The sequence below is a fragment of the Bombus affinis genome, chromosome 2, assembly GCF_024516045.1.
Source record: "Bombus affinis isolate iyBomAffi1 chromosome 2, iyBomAffi1.2, whole genome shotgun sequence".
Lineage (NCBI taxonomy): Eukaryota > Metazoa > Arthropoda > Insecta > Hymenoptera > Apidae > Bombus > Bombus affinis.
Genome location: NC_066345.1, coordinates 1603908 through 1619838, shown reverse-complemented (window position 1 = coordinate 1619838; position 15931 = coordinate 1603908). Strand labels below are relative to the sequence as shown.

General features: G+C 37.4%; 1 protein-coding gene and 1 long non-coding RNA gene across 11 annotated transcripts in view; one reads left to right on the top strand and one right to left on the bottom strand.

Moving 5' to 3' along the window:
* LOC126925433 (brain tumor protein) overlaps positions 1-15931 on the top strand; it is a 153699-nt gene that overhangs the window by 99549 nt on the left and 38219 nt on the right. For 6 of the 10 annotated variants that reach the window (XM_050741022.1, XM_050741031.1, XM_050740987.1 and 3 more), the window contains exon 2: positions 14308-14399. The exons of 3 other annotated variants lie outside the window; for them this stretch is intronic. The gene's annotated coding sequence lies outside the window, so the exon portion shown is untranslated. Of the gene's footprint in view, positions 1-2914; positions 8634-14307; positions 14400-15931 lie in introns of those variants that run through there. One more of the 10 variants, XM_050741037.1, reaches the window with a different exon arrangement.
* Positions 11780-12907, bottom strand: LOC126925551 (uncharacterized). The gene is made up of 2 exons (XR_007713992.1): positions 12527-12907; positions 11780-12455 (listed from the first exon to the last, which is right to left on the bottom strand). It is a non-coding gene; the product is annotated as an uncharacterized LOC126925551 (long non-coding RNA).

Sequence of the window (15931 nt, the reverse complement as noted above, 5' to 3'; positions counted from 1 at the left end):
TATGTACTTCTGTCTTGCTCTAATTTTAGCAGTCGACAAAAATTTGTTCCGTTTAGTTTGGTTTAAGAAAATATTTAACGCGAAATAGCAACGAGAAATCATGTATATACGAATAATAATATTTTGCGCACTTTGTTCAAGCTTGAGGTATCTTTTAGCGATGAAAAATATAATTAGGCCGGATTAAAGCTAACATTGTCGAATCAAACCAACGTGTTTAGAAAGTAATCTGAAGTTTTTGCAAAACTCTGCATCGCGGTGTTTCCATTTTTATTTCAAGGAAAACGCCGACTACAATCTAATTTTAAACGTTGTTTCAGACGTCGTTACGAGACGATTAATTGTATGGTGAAGTTTTATCAAGTTTCATCCTCCTTGTTAAACAGTATTTAAACCGCACATTCCCGACAGTGGATGAGAGAAGGCGAGAGCCAGTCGCTCGTCATTCAATTCGAATCTTCCAGACCAGAGCGTAGACCTTTTTGTTATTAAGTTTTATTACGCTTTTAGCATGTCCTGTCTCAGTGAATAATACAGAGAAATTGGAGAAACAAATACGTAGGATATCTTTCCTTTTTGCTCATTCGGTGTATTACGATCAATTTTCGTTTGCAATTTTGTATTCTCACGAATGTAATTAAGCAAGTGGAATTTAAATAGAAATTTGTTCAATCCACTAAACATCGTGATGAATGCTTTGCTTCAAATGTTTTACATATTTTTTTGCACATTATGTGCGCGGTGTAAATTTTTGAAATCTGGAAACTCCCAAAAATGTATAAACATTGTGATCTAATTATAAGTAAATTAGGCTGGCGTATTACGATAGCGCGGGGAGTGATCTCAAGTTACTTAATAGTTGGCTTTCGCGTGACCGAACGTTCTATTTGAACTGAATCTACTGTGTAGCCTTAGATTTTAGGAATAGCGTCTTTTTCGACAATTGGGAGTTTATAGGTCCCATGAACATATAATTGATAGGCGATTGCATTTGCAAATAAAAATAAATATATATGAAATTTTATTATGCGTATATGTAAATATTAACCTTACAGAACACACATTGGGCATAAGATAGTGTCTATGCTAATAATGTTTTGTATTCTGAAATATGTATACATTTCTTTAATAAAATACTTTAAACGGTTAATATCGATAAAAAATATTCCTTGAGATCTTGACGATTAGTTTCCACGTGAAAACTGATCAAATAATCGAACCGAAGAGATGGGGATAATAGACCTGTCGGGTTAGATACAGTTTTAATGGAAAATTGAACTCATTGTTAGTAAATCGCAAAGGAATTTAGTTCTATCGCCGCGGGTCACGACAAAGGCAATCTTTTAAAAAATAACGGTCATAATTGGGATTTTACAGCGAGTTCTCTCTATTTCAATTATTGCAATATTTTTTAACTGATAAAAGGTTGAACGATATGGCGTATACAAAAGCAGAGTGGAATGAATTGATCGATCCAAATCCTTACAAAAAGAAAAAAAAGAATTGAAACTGGAATTAAAATGGTAGTTTAGAGAGGTGAGAAAATGTCATGGAAAACGACAGTCGACACATTGATTTAAAATAAACGGAGATATTAATTTTCGAAAATTTACGAGTTGCATACATCATCCAAATTTGTTTCGAGATTTCATAATATTCCCGCCCTTTTCTTGCTATGTATCGTCGACACGTTGCTGTTGGAAACATTTTGCTTGGTGCGGTTCCAACGCAAACCCAAAAACCAATCTACAAGTGTCGATAATGGCAATAGACAAAGTCCGTATTCGTCACCGTGTTTTTCACGAATCCCAACAAGAAAAGCGTACGCGAATCGATCGATCGCTCTCTCGGTCAGGATATTTTATCGTACGATGTGTGAGAGCAACGCTCCGGACGCTTACGAAAGTGCAATAACGATGATTTGGGACAACTACTGGCCGAGAATTCAGCACGGACGCAAAAACAACTTGCGAAGCAGTTAGGAGTAACACAACGAGACCATTTCAAGTCGCCTACGCGAGATGGAAACGATTCGGAAAGAAGGAAGGTGGGTGTTTTGTGAAATTGCTGCACGATATCGTCGGATCACACGTTGCTTCTGATAAAAAGATATCGCACTGAGTCTTGGATGAGGAACTACGTAACATACGGCATGTTCTCCTGACGTTTCTTCGTTACGACCTGTTTCTGTCGATGCAGCACGGTTTGTCGGATATGCACCTTCGTTCGACCGATGAAGTCCGGAAGAAATGGCTGGACAACTTGGTCGTGGCAAAAGACACGGCATTCCTTCGAAGTGGAATTCATCGGCTGCCTGATAGATGGCTCGATAGAATCGGCTTATTTCATAGAAGATGATAGCTATTATTTTGAACAAAATATCCGCCTTATCTTTTTTTTAAAATAAACCTCGAATTTCCCCGAGGAACTTGAGTTATTCCTTTATATATCTCTAATACATTATACGAACAAGATTTAAAATTACAGATCATTTTAGCGCGCAAAGGGTGACCCTTAAGTGGGCTAATTGCCTAATAGCACGAAAAACACAGTCTCCTCGTGTCATGGTCGTATCGCAACAGGAAGCGGAAGGGATTGCTGTTGGCCTGTGTCGTCTACATGCTGACACGTGTATATGTGTTTGTATTGTACGCTAGGTACCTCAATCACAAAATTATCGTTATCGCTATCAGTTGGTTCATTCGGAAAGGCCCAGCAGACGGTAAAGGAAAGTGTCTGGAGTGATAAGAGAGTTTTTATGCTCAATTGCCATTGGAAAAGATGAAGCGATAGGAAAGTCGTGTTGACGAAGTAGATTAAGAACCTGCTATATATAGATGCAAATTTATCTAGAATAAATCAACCGATCAACGTATCGGACCGTTTATTTATTTATATATTTATTCACACATATATATAATGTGTATTCTGCAGAATGCAAACTTTCGAGGAAAGGAAATTCGATAAAGTTCTTTTTGACTTTTCTTTCGAGTACTTCAACGTATGTTGCAGATTGTCATTTAACGACATCCGAGATACGTCATGAGATGTTATATACCGAAATGAACTCGAATGTTCTCCTTTTCGGACTCCTTCGAGCATCGATCTTGCCATATCTTTGTAAGTCTTAATTTTTCAGCGCAATGATTTGTTTGAAAAGATTTGTTCTCCTAGGATAAAAAAAAATCGTTTTTGCAAGTAAAGCGATGCATCTACGCAGTACGCGTTAAACGCAACTACAATGCCTACTACCACTTGAACGCTCTTATAGTAGATATACGTGTACATTATAAATACTTTGTGCATCTTTCCTTCGTCGTTCGCAGAAGAATGTTGCAAGTTTATATCGATCCTTCGCGTAGTAAAAATACTTCATCGGCTAGTGATAATTTATTTTCATCGGAAAACTACACGAACCACGCAAAATGTAAGACACGACATTTCACGAGCGGTTGAGCGCACATCGCCGCATTCATAAAATATTTTAAAAATATTTTTTCAAAGCATTTAATATTTAATCTTCCACTATTTTTTTTTTTAATTACGATTTAATTAAGGAAGACCGGAATCGTTACAATGTTGTAATCCGCGTTGCACACGTTCGCATTACATAAGCACGACGTTGCATATTGACAAATCAGGCCAGTTATGGCTCGGCTTAATTAAGTTAATTAATTGTTGATTGCATTTCATCCTGGAGTAAGCGACCGTATTTTTATAGAGACCAGATTAGACGTTAGTTTATTAATGTGATAATTGTTTTTAACACTGTGTAAATAATTTAAAAAGACATCGTATGAATCGATTAATGTATGAAATGTTGCATTTTAGTCTCGTCTTGGATCGATGAAAAATGTAATAAATGCAGTCGTTGTTATTGAAAAGTTGTTCACAGAAGAAAAATGTGCAAATTGTATTGTTATATAATATCGAACGTAAATTGTTATATACCGCGAAAAGTATAGTTGAGCGGCAGTTATACGTGTAGGATAAGAATGTTCAGAATGTTAACCTTGACGGCATGTTCAAAGTCATCGGGATCGGCGAGGCGTCCCCTATTCTGCATAATTACCAATATTTTATGATAGTAATGAATAATACATATATTCATGAAACAGGATATGGTTGATTGCAACTAACGCAACACTAAGGATCTATTATCACCATCTTTTTATTGAAATGTAATTTCGGCCTGTCTGCGCTCGTAAATTAAGTACTCCGCGCCTATACGTATAAGTCATCGGCATTTTATGTATTTATAAAAAAGTTAAAGTTGCAAACACGCGCGTGATTTGTAAAATTACATGAAACATTTCAAGCAGAATACTTACTTGGTTATAATATTTACTAAATGTAGATTCTCCTTTTTTTACTTGAATTCATAACAATTCGCAGTCTAGTCATCATTGTCAATTTTTAGCAAAACGTTTGTCAAGTTTCTAATAGCATTTGGCGCAATTGAATTTTTATATAGAGACGTTGCCTCAAAATTCAAAATTATTACGATTCGTAACGTTATACCGATTATTTTAACCCATGACGTTACGTTTAAAATATTCTTTTATATGTATATCTCTTACGTATCTACATCGAAACTCGCAATCCTGTTTGGTTATCACGATCCTCCTGAAAACGATGACAGTTGCAATATGAATAAAGAGGAAACGACTGCTACAGATGCGAGAGAATAAACGGCACTTGCGCTTTAAAAAAAAAAATTTCCTGTCGTTAAAACTTTCCATCGTCCAACAGCTTTGAATAAACTGCGGACTTTTTATGCAAAGTTATGGACATAATAGTTAAAGAAATGGAACTTACCTAATAAGCAGTATACTTTTATATATTATATGCACTCTGCGGAACTTACGGCGAGTTCGGTGCTCTTGGAGGTTCCCAAATACCTCGTGTATCTCACGAGATATCCGTGTAATCTTCGTCTATTTTGTTGTCTCACGAGCAACCCGGGTATCTCGTCGATCGGAGATCCGAGCCAGGCTACCCGAATGTACATACACGTCGACCTGGTCGGACCCGACTCAGTCGGGTTCCCGCGTATATTCCAACTTTTTAACATAATACAGAGACTACAGAGCCAAGACCCGGCAGGATTAAAGTATAGGGAAAACGTTCCCTGTTGGTACGACTTTGTAGCGAACAATCGCGTGGCAGGAGTGGAGGGTAGTAGGAATGCGAGAGAATTTCCTCGAAGAAACGAACGGTTCAAAAATAATCCAAGTTTTCCTTTGAAATTATTTTCGTAAAGTGACAACCAGAATTGCCGTAGGTCGGGTGGATCTGTATACTACCATATGTATACCACTACCACTTGTGCACACCATATCTTATCTATGTAAGGAAGTGACGTCATATACGACCAATGCGACGCTACGACAGATTAGTATCATCTATCCACCAGATGTTCAAGTAACTATCGCAACGACCAAAATTAGTACCGCTTTTGGCTAGATAAATCTCAGATTGTCATTTTTATTTAACGATAGTCGCTCGTGCAATTATTTTTGGACCGTTCGTCTCTTCAAAGAGATTCTTTCAGATTCGTATTCCTTTTGATCTTCGCTCGTTCCCACACACACAGCTATACGTGTAAGTCATACATATAAAAAGCTACTCAAACCTGTACCGATGTCACGTCTATGTATGTTTGTATTTGTATCAATCTCAGGCCCGCCTGGGATTAAATCTTCGAAGCAATCAACGTAATTACTCTTATTTTATATCAAAACAAAAACTCGAGCGAATCGTTAGCAAGACCGCATTGTCGCTGTCTTTTTTCACTTGTTCTTCTCGCGTTCCACTTCCTTTTTTCTCACTTTCTTTCTAACATTTCATATTTTTGTCGCTGTTATCCATCAGCTCCTGCACCGAGCTGTCTTCTCTTGTTATTTGACATATTGTCATCACCCATCATGCGGATTCTCCTTATGTATGTCCTACGCGTCCTTCGCTCTTGATTCATCCAACGTCTACTGGTCTTCCATTCGTTTTCTAATCGAAGCTTTGCCAACATCTTTAGTTCCTCTGCTTTGCTTTCCTCTCGTAGGCGCTTTGGTGTCCGAATCGTACATTTTGCTCCAATTTCTTTCGTACTCCCTTTACAGAAACTTTTTCCTGATTTCCTTTCGTGATTTTGTTGGCTCGTAAAAGTTGGCGGCGTGTTAAAGCGTTTAGGATTTCCTTGCTTCGTTCTTTCTCTCTTTTTTCACGCGCTAGGAATGCTTATCTCCCACCAATTGGCGTCATATTTCAAGGATTAAATTTCATACTCGCAGTTCTCTCGCATCATCCGTTTCATTGCATCACTCGAGCGAAGCGAATTCGCAAATTTAGAACTCGTTACACACATGTTTCCCTTGCTATCGGCTTTTCAGCTAACAAAACGTGGGATATTCTACAAACGTAGAATCTTTTTAATCGAGATCGGCGTTACTTTATCTTGTTTTTTTTTTTTTTATTGCTACGTTTATCTTTGTTTTATTTCCAGTGCAATGTTCGTAAGTGAGATTACGTAATAAACGCTTAAACACTCGTTTAACCATGTCGGATGTCGCATCGATTGTTACCGTTATTTTTACCTTTTTGTTTTATTTTTAGTGGAATTTCCTGAATTGAAGTTACCTAATAAATACGTTAATTGCGTAATATTAATTCTTACGTTCGTTTTAATTTAAGTTGTCTTTCTTTTAACACGCAATACTTTTTCTTATCCTCGTTGATCGGTTAATTGTATTTTAGGATTTATCGTATCATGTATCGTCGAGATGCAGTAACTTTGACTCAATAACGTCGATTTGCGTGGTGATGAAATTAGTTTGACGGTTCGTACGATCCGATGATCCGCGTCGACGCTGGTTAACGAATTGCAAACACGTAATTTGCGTAAACGTTTAATCTTGCGTTTCCTCTCCAATCTTTCGCTACGTCATTAACTTGACAGTTCTATGGTCTGATGCAATTTATAAGGAACACTTTTCTTTTTCAATTTTTCCCATCAGCCACTTTGCGCTATTCTTGCCCGCGCACCTGCAGGTTTTACGAGCTCGCGTCACTCGCTCGCGTCATTAGCTCGCTCTCAGGCCTCCGTTTTCTTTTCTCATTTTTATTCTCACTTTCGCATAGCAAACAGCCTATGTATGGATTTATTGCTCTCGCGATATCGTTATCACGAATTTATAAATTGTTTTTCACGACGCAATATTCGGTTAGGTATTCTTCGTTTGATTCAAAAAATAGTTTCTTTCGATTCTACCTCGTCGAATATGCGTGCCACGTATTCGCTTTAAATATACGTTCATTTACACGATATGAATTAATTAGGAAGTCGATGTAATGTTTCGATAGATAACATTGATTTGGAAGGTACATCGACCTGTAGATTTACGAGCCTTTTCTAGGTAAAAATCGTGCTGCGAAAGGAATATACAAAAAGATTATCATTTTTGGATCTCCTTGCGAACGAAAAATTCTTGAAAGACATTTAAGAACATCTCTCAAGCAACAAAATAATAGAACTTTTCCCAAATGTGATGGGAACGTCGAAAAGAAAGGAGAGCGAAGACGAAAAAGTTGGGCTGTCAAATTTAACCGTACGGTACATTTGATCTTTGTTCTTTCCAAATTCTGACTCTCCTACTACGGAATAATTATTCACAGACGTATATCGACGTACTAATTGTACAGAAATTCTGCTGATAAGTCGATGGACGTTTGAAATCGAGCAAATCCGACCACCGGATTATCGCTAGGTGAAAACAATAGCCAACAACGCGCTCGCCGAGTTATATCCGTATTTGTATATACTCGGTGTTACGAACGAACTGCACTCGGTCTAGGAACAGAATTAACGTAAAATTCCCGAGTTTGAAGTAATTACGAAGCGCGCGGAACAGATCGGAGATAATCAGAGATATTGTTAGTCGGAGGACGTAAATAGACGAGACTTTCCTGTATCGCACCTGTTGGCTTGGAAATTTGGAATGGAAACTTGGAATATCAAATTACGGTATCGTCGGATTTCATTGGTCAGAAAAAATATCAAATCGAAATACAACCGAACAATGGCTCTGATTAAAATAAAATTGCATTCTAGGCATTCGAATAATTTCAAATATTTTGTTGGCGTATTAATCGATAAGAGCAAAACCCGATTGAAAGCCATTATAGCGTATGCATGACGTGTAAAGTTGGTGAATGCGTCGTTAGTGGCTGTTCGCAGGGAGCAACGATCGTGTGATATTTGGCATTTGCTCGATTACAAATATCGATCGAATGGAAAAATTGATTTCGTTGATGGATCGGTATGCGAAGAGGACGAGGATCGAGTGTAACGCGTGGCTAACACAAATTTCTGATAAACGGTACCAAAGAGAATAACGCAAGGAGGTGCAAAAGTGGCCACTTTTTAAACATTCTCCTTTCGTTTCGATATTTCATCGATTGAGGTCAAGGCAGTACTTGTTGAATCACTGTACGGTTGACCTGTAGGTTAGTCACTGCGTTGCAGCAGATTGAGTTGTACGTTATTGATTTTCTTTTAGTTTCATCAAATGGTGTAACATGTAATTTAAATACGGAGCTCCGTTCAGTGAATTATACATCAAAAAGGTAAAAGAAAGGTACGTTGGCTATTCATACAAATATTTGAATGATAAAATTTGAAAAAGATCGAATGCAATATTTGAGGAAAATCCTTAGAATTTGCAAATTATTCATACTGTCTGCCTATGGCAAATAAATTTATGAAAATAATATTTCTTTTTGCAATATCGAATGTCGATTACGTAGCTGGTAAAAATGTTGACTGCGTGAAAAATGGCGTTGACAGGTTTGCCTTCCGAAAGGCTGGTGTATGCTCTTAAAATAATTTAAGGCTGCCGTAATTAGGGTTGAAACATGACATGTACATTCCTGTTTCATTTTTTCAATTGCTCCTTTGAAGAAGTTACAGCGGTATTCTCTTTATACGTAGAAAGAAGCCGTATAAATATTATCATGTCACCCTAGAATTGCAATATTGTCAAACGACTGTGCAACGAATTGAAACGTCGATCACGCCTCGTTGAAGTCGTCTCTCCTTGTCATCAACAGGTTTCCTTGACACGTCACTTATTCTATTTTATCTTATCGTGCCGGTGACAAATATTTTCTTGCTTTGTACACTCTTTATTGCAGCTATTTGTATGGAATGATTGCCGAGAAATAATTTTCTGTTATTTTTTTAAACCATCCGCTTACCTTAGTGACTATGTACAATTATGTGAAATCCAAAGATACATAAATACATAGAATACACCCGATAAGCAGAAACATACGAAATATACAAAGTATAGCTCTCTTTATCGTATTTAATAGGTAAAAGTTCTTGCTTGGGTCTTGTTCTTTTTATCGCAGTGGTATAGTTTATTTTTCAGCTTCTCAGCCATAGAAGGAATTCGGTTTACAATTATTTTTCTTATTGTCTCGCGTTCTCACCTAATCGTCTGACGCGTCTCACCTAATTTTGCTGTTACGTATCTACCGTTTATCATCTATCGAACTATTAATTATCGGTAGTAATAGTAGTAGAAGAAGAAAGTAAATCGTAACTACATCGTATATTTACGCTCAACTTAGGATCATTTTTGTACCTTTAACGCTATGAACGATTTCCAATAGCAAAGTAATATTAGAAAGACAAAAATTGTACTTAATATGGAACGAGTACAAGAATATGGAATACTAACGTTAGGTGGTATATTTTTATAGAAAATAAACAAAAGATGCTTCTAGTCTTTTTATTTTATTCTTCCGTGGTAATAAAGTCACATTTTCAAAGAATTGTATCATAAAATAGCTATTTGCAGTAGTCGCAAATCCAGATATCGAATTCAGTAGCCACACACTCGTGATCGCTTGAAAGTGCCTTGCTGTTTCGCGGCAGCCCATTTTCTTTTCTCGAATCATTTTTATGATTCGGGTCATCGTTTCGCCGTCCCACAGTTTTCTTTTTTGTCGATTTCGCTTCCTGCGGGAAAGGGGACATTCTGGTATCTTATAAATAAAACAACCTATAAAAAGAAAGTAATGCTAACACGGAATATTGTATAATTCGATCACTACAGGATGTGCATATTTGAAATTTTAAGTAATTTTAAATAATAAATTTTAGACACGCACGAATAAGTGCGGTATAATAATAAAAAAAGAAGGAACACGTCAAACTCACCGTCAAGTAAAACGATCCTGCTACGACGTAGACGCGCGCTCGTTCGATTTATTTCGTAAATTCAACGAGAATCTCTCTATTAACAGTTATCTAATATATTTATTAAAATGTAGACGAGTATTATTGCATAATACTAAAACTAAACACTCGTCTTTTTAGTCTATTTATATATATATATATATTATAGCTCGGAACGAAAGAAAAACATTTAACCTATTTCCTTAATGAAAAACTAAAAGTTTGCATATTCATGATTTTGGTATAAAAGAGACGATATGTTGACGTTATTTAGAAAACGTTGAATACGTATCTGCAGTATATTTGTATAATATCGTAGATACAGTGGTGGACAAAAGAAAGTTTATGGAATATAAGCGCGGCCTCAGACCATCGATATAAATTGTCAATATTTCAAGGTTCTCGACTAAAAGGATCAACATGCATCGTCAATATTTATTGAAAACCCGCATTTTCGTTGAGAACCTTGAAATATTGATAATGGAACGATAATCCGTTTAAATTGCCATAACAATCGTGGCCATGAATCCCAAAACAGCGCAACAAGTCGATCGATCAGTATTTCGAGAAAATCAATCTCTCTTGTTCATCTTCTTTCGTTCGTTGTTGATTTCGTTGATTTTTGCTTTGAGCCTCGATTTTACGTATACTCTTCAATCATATTCTCCGTAAAACCCGTGCTATTTTCGAAATCATTGAGTAATTTATTACGGTACTTTTAGCCAATTTATTTAAAAAGATAGTTGAACCGAAAGAAGCATCATATCATTCTTAGATTTTCCAATAGATCCATATTTCTGTAAGTAAGTTTTCACGGACGATGATTTAGATTCACCGATGACAATTAGAACTTCTTTATGTCCTGGCTGGCACCTTGCACCGAACAGATCTCATCGCTATGATCCCGTTTTATGCACCGAAGGTTGACATCGATGTTTCCTTCGGATTGGAACGACCGTGTGATTAGTCGACGCTTGGACGTGCTTGCGGTTATAATATCTTTTCTGTATTCAAAAACCGCACCTTTCAAGGATTTGTGATAGTTTATATATCACCGTCGTTGGAAAACACGCGAAGGATGAAATTTTGCATTGTTTAAAACGTTAATGGCTAGATCCCAGCTAGATCCGAGTAAACTGAAAACAGCTATGTCGATAGCTCGTGTAGTGTCAGCTAATATAGCATGCTAGCAAGACACCGTTGTTTTCCGAAACAGATTTACATTCAATAAGAGCGACGAGTAAATATATCACAGAACGTACGACTGTTGCAGATATGGTAAAAAATAAAATGTATAAAAGTTGCTAAAGTTCATATGGTATCAATTTCAAACCTTCTATCCGTCACTGTACTTAAAGTGCCTTTGATGAAAAGCGCTAATTGTGAAATATTGAATAGTAATTTAACAATGAGACAGAATAATGGAAACAGCTCGTTAATTTGGAAAATTCTTCGTTAATATATGCGATACAGTTTACATTCTCCTCTAAATAGGATTATACAAATCTCGAACGATATTTAATTCGTATCGTCGTATCGTTGTTCGCGTAATTTTCGTGTTTTTCAAGTTCCTCCAGCGAAGCCGGAAGAGAAAATTTGCTGCTAACTTTGTTCCGCAAAATAAACCCATAATGCTATGTATGCTTGGATAGGAAAATTCAAGATTTTTGTTACCGATGTACCAGCTGGATGGGCGCTAGTAATTTGGCCTCTTTCAAAGCCTGCAAAGCTACGTTTACACTAGTTGATTATAAAAACGCTGTTTGCATTATTCCAGTTGCAATCCACTGCTGGATAGGATCAGTGGTCTGGAATGCTTTTGGAGTAACGTAGACCCGTTTTAAGATCCGACATATAGTACAATGAATGCAACAGTACGCTGCTAATAAACAAACTAAAGTTCGTAAACGATCGCGTAGCGTATATTAATCGGAATTTGAATAATTTGCCGACCAAACATTTTCAGCTACGCACTAAGCGGAAGATGCATGACATTTAAGACGTGTTTTCCTTATTTTGTTCAACAAATATACGTACGTAAAAAATGGCATTGAAACGTATCAAATTGCAATCAGAGAAACTAACTAAATTATTACGTCTTTTACGCGGTAAACATTTTCACGCTATTTCGATTGTGCGCGTATGTTCCACGCATAGATGTCCACTTCGCCGGAAGTTTCGCTTCGTTGCACCGTTTCCGGTTATCCGTAGGTATCTGAAAATAAATTTATGCTACACGGAGCGTCGTTTCTTAGCTTTTCCAACTGCATATTTATGCTATTGTACCATTCTTGTTCGAGAGACAGGATCGGAGTTTACGTTAGTTGGTTGAATTCCAAGCAGATACGACTTTAATTTTTTCTACGCCTATGAGGATTTTCTTTCTCGACTCGAGACACCTTACGATACATTCTCACGATTGTCCTAGAAATGGAAAATTTCCAACGTTTAGATTAAATAAACGAACGCGTACGACTCTTTCGATTATTAGAATTATTTCTACGAGTTCCTTCGCGGTTTTTCTTCGTATTTTTACAGCGGTGCATTGTACTTGATATTTCTTTATTATACAGGCTGTATCAGCTAAACGAGATCACCGAAGTATCTGCCTTATCTACAATTGTATGAAAAACATACTAACGGGGGGAGGAGATGAGTATCGGTGACTATAATTACATGTATTCTATAGACGAATAAATATTTAAATAGCACTCGCATGCTTAACACGTTCAACGCGGAAGGATCTCTACGATTTCTACTTTCCATATCGAAAAAAAACTGAAAACAAGTTTCTTCGCGTGGTTGCATTTGAAAAATGGCTAAAACGTAGGTCGGATTGTTGAAAAATATATAAATATCGATGCACGCATCGTCGACTTCCCACTAAACGTATCACCTCGGTACGGTTATTTCAGTCAGTGCTGTTAATTAGTAGATAATTATCGTTACTCGGTTAAGGAGTTGGTCCAGTTTCGTATAAATCTATAGGCGGTGCAAATGATCTATTTCTTTCGGGAAACTCAAACTGTTTTTATATCGCGTTCTGCTAGTTGGAAATGACATTTTTATTATTCTGACGCAGAATGGAGGCGTTTGTACTTGTTCATTCGGTCGTGGAAAGTATCTTTGTCACCGGTCGTCGTCTTTACCGAGAAATTATATTCGCAGAAGTACAAGTTGGGCTATACGTTGCGACTTGCTGCAAGATAAATCTTCCAAGACCAGCGCGATACGCAACTTCGCTTTAATTGGTCGTTGATCCGCGTTGAAATACTTTGTTAGACGTAGCGAATGAGTGAAATATGTTCTACTATCTTCGAAGATTATTTATCTGCGCTTAGAATGTGATTTACTTCTACAAATTGTATTTGCTTTCTGGTTTTCCTATCTCTCTTACGTTTAGGAAAACACAGTGCATGCGATTCAACAGAGCTCTTATCAATATTTGTAGTAGATTTTACTGTTATACTATGCTTCTCCATTTATATGTTTTGATATAATATCGTCTACGAGGATAAAGAAAATTTTAGAACTACGTACAATGGCCGACGAAAGTATTCGAACATTTTTACGAATATGCAAAAGTCGTTGAAATTTCTATAGCCCTGCAACGAGACACGGCTATCGTAATTATAATAGCAAGATGTGAAATCGATCCGAAATTGTATGCAGAGATAGGAGAAATTGATTGCAAACATACGCTTGGTGAAAAATTGACATACAGCGTGAATAGTGGTCTGAAACGCACAATTAGCGTTAAAAATGGTCCGACTAAATGCAGCGAATAGTCGAGTGACCAAATACTTTGCTAATCTCTGTGAAATACGTGCTTGTAATAAATCTCTTGTAACTTGAAAACTATGTTTTCAGACACGTATCGAACATTAGAAATATAGTCGAAATATTCGTGTCAATGCTAATGAAGTTTTAAAATGTTTTGTATAACATATACGTAAAAAATTTCTGGTTAAATTTTAATCGATCGCTGTATTTGAAATATTTCAACGACCGCGTGGTCGCGTTTATTTTCAACTCGAAATAACACGGACTTTATCTTTTATTTACAGGTGAGTCCTGCACTGTTGTTGAGAGGTGCTGCTTCGAAACGATAAGTTTGTGAGAGTTTATACGCGAGATCTACAAGGCTTATACATTGAGGGTAAAGTATTCTGTTTGTATGTTTACATACGTATATTAAAAACGTGCCGTGTTACAAATCAATAAATGTCTGTTTTACGTCTGTCAGTGTAAACAACGCGAATGCCATTTTTACGCGAAAGAGTATGGGAGAGAACACGAAAATCTGCGTTGAGAACAGAATTACAGCAGTTTATACGAACCTGTTGCGAGACAAGTAGATTCCTACGATCGGATCGTTTCTACAATAACGATCCGCTTATTTTTCCCTAGCACCTATGATTTTTCGCTCAGTCGCTTCGCATTCGTATAAGAAGATTCCACGAAACATTACCTCGACAATGTTGCAAACTCGTATCGGCTGCGAAGCACGAGAGTGTCACGTAAGGTGTTTACATGTTACCTATTGTTGGTGAACAATTGTTGCTAAAAATACTAAACACTAATATATTTGATTTCAAGTACGATAAAAAGAGAATGCAGTGGTATTCGGTGCTATAAACTTGCCATTTTTTAGAATTTCAAAGTAACAAAATACTTGTATTCATACTGTGACGATACGACGATCCACGTACAACCGATCTTACGTCAACGGCAACAGTCTACCCGAACGCCTTCTAGCAACGACGATTCGCGTTTCTCCTCAAACTCTTTTCGTCAACCATCCAATTTGTTACAAAATCGCAGTTTACTACACTCGCACTACACAAGCAAACAGGTACACCCCTTTGATTAATTGTAAAAAGTATCCGAGTTGTTCACACCCGTGCTCGTATTATCTGGTCATTTTTGTATAATTACCTTACGTTTCAGTATCTTGTAATTTGGGTAATTTACCGACGAGTTATTCATCGTTGTTAACGAACGGTGGAAACGAGCAAGCGATTAATCCTGTTACGGCGTCGTGATAACGAAGCGTGCATTCGTACTGTTAGGTATCGAGAGACAATAACGTTGCGTTTCGGTCGATCATTCGTAAATGAGAGTTCCGCGAGAGAGGATATTTGGTCGAGTAAAAAGCAATAGCCTCGGCGCGCATACGCGGACGTTTTATTACGTCAAGCATACGTGCATAGCATATCGCGGAAAGGCGGCTTACTCTCTCGAGTCAGCCATCAATTATTCGATATGCGCTGCCTTCTCCGGCTGCGTCACTCGCCGTGAACGCTTCTTACTCTTCTTAATCACCGTAGGGTAGGTCAGTGCACCTGGCGAAGATTTTACGGCCTTGCTCGACATGCCGTTTAATCGCCGTTGCTTTACGCGCAACCCAGACACTGCAACTCGGACGATCGATTAATCTCGTAACTAACGCCATCCAGCATCCTCTGCCTGGCCAACGATCCGATGCGAAACGAACTAAGCCTAGTCGAGCCAAACAAATCCACCGTTTTCGATACCACGGCGAAATTAATCGACCCGTGAGTCTTTCGCTTTGTGTCGTTTAATCTTTGATCCAACGCACGATACCCCGTAAATCAGCCCATAAATCGTTAACAAACGTGTTTGTAGTTTCGAGCAGAAAAATCCGAGAACAATTTCACCGCTGTAATT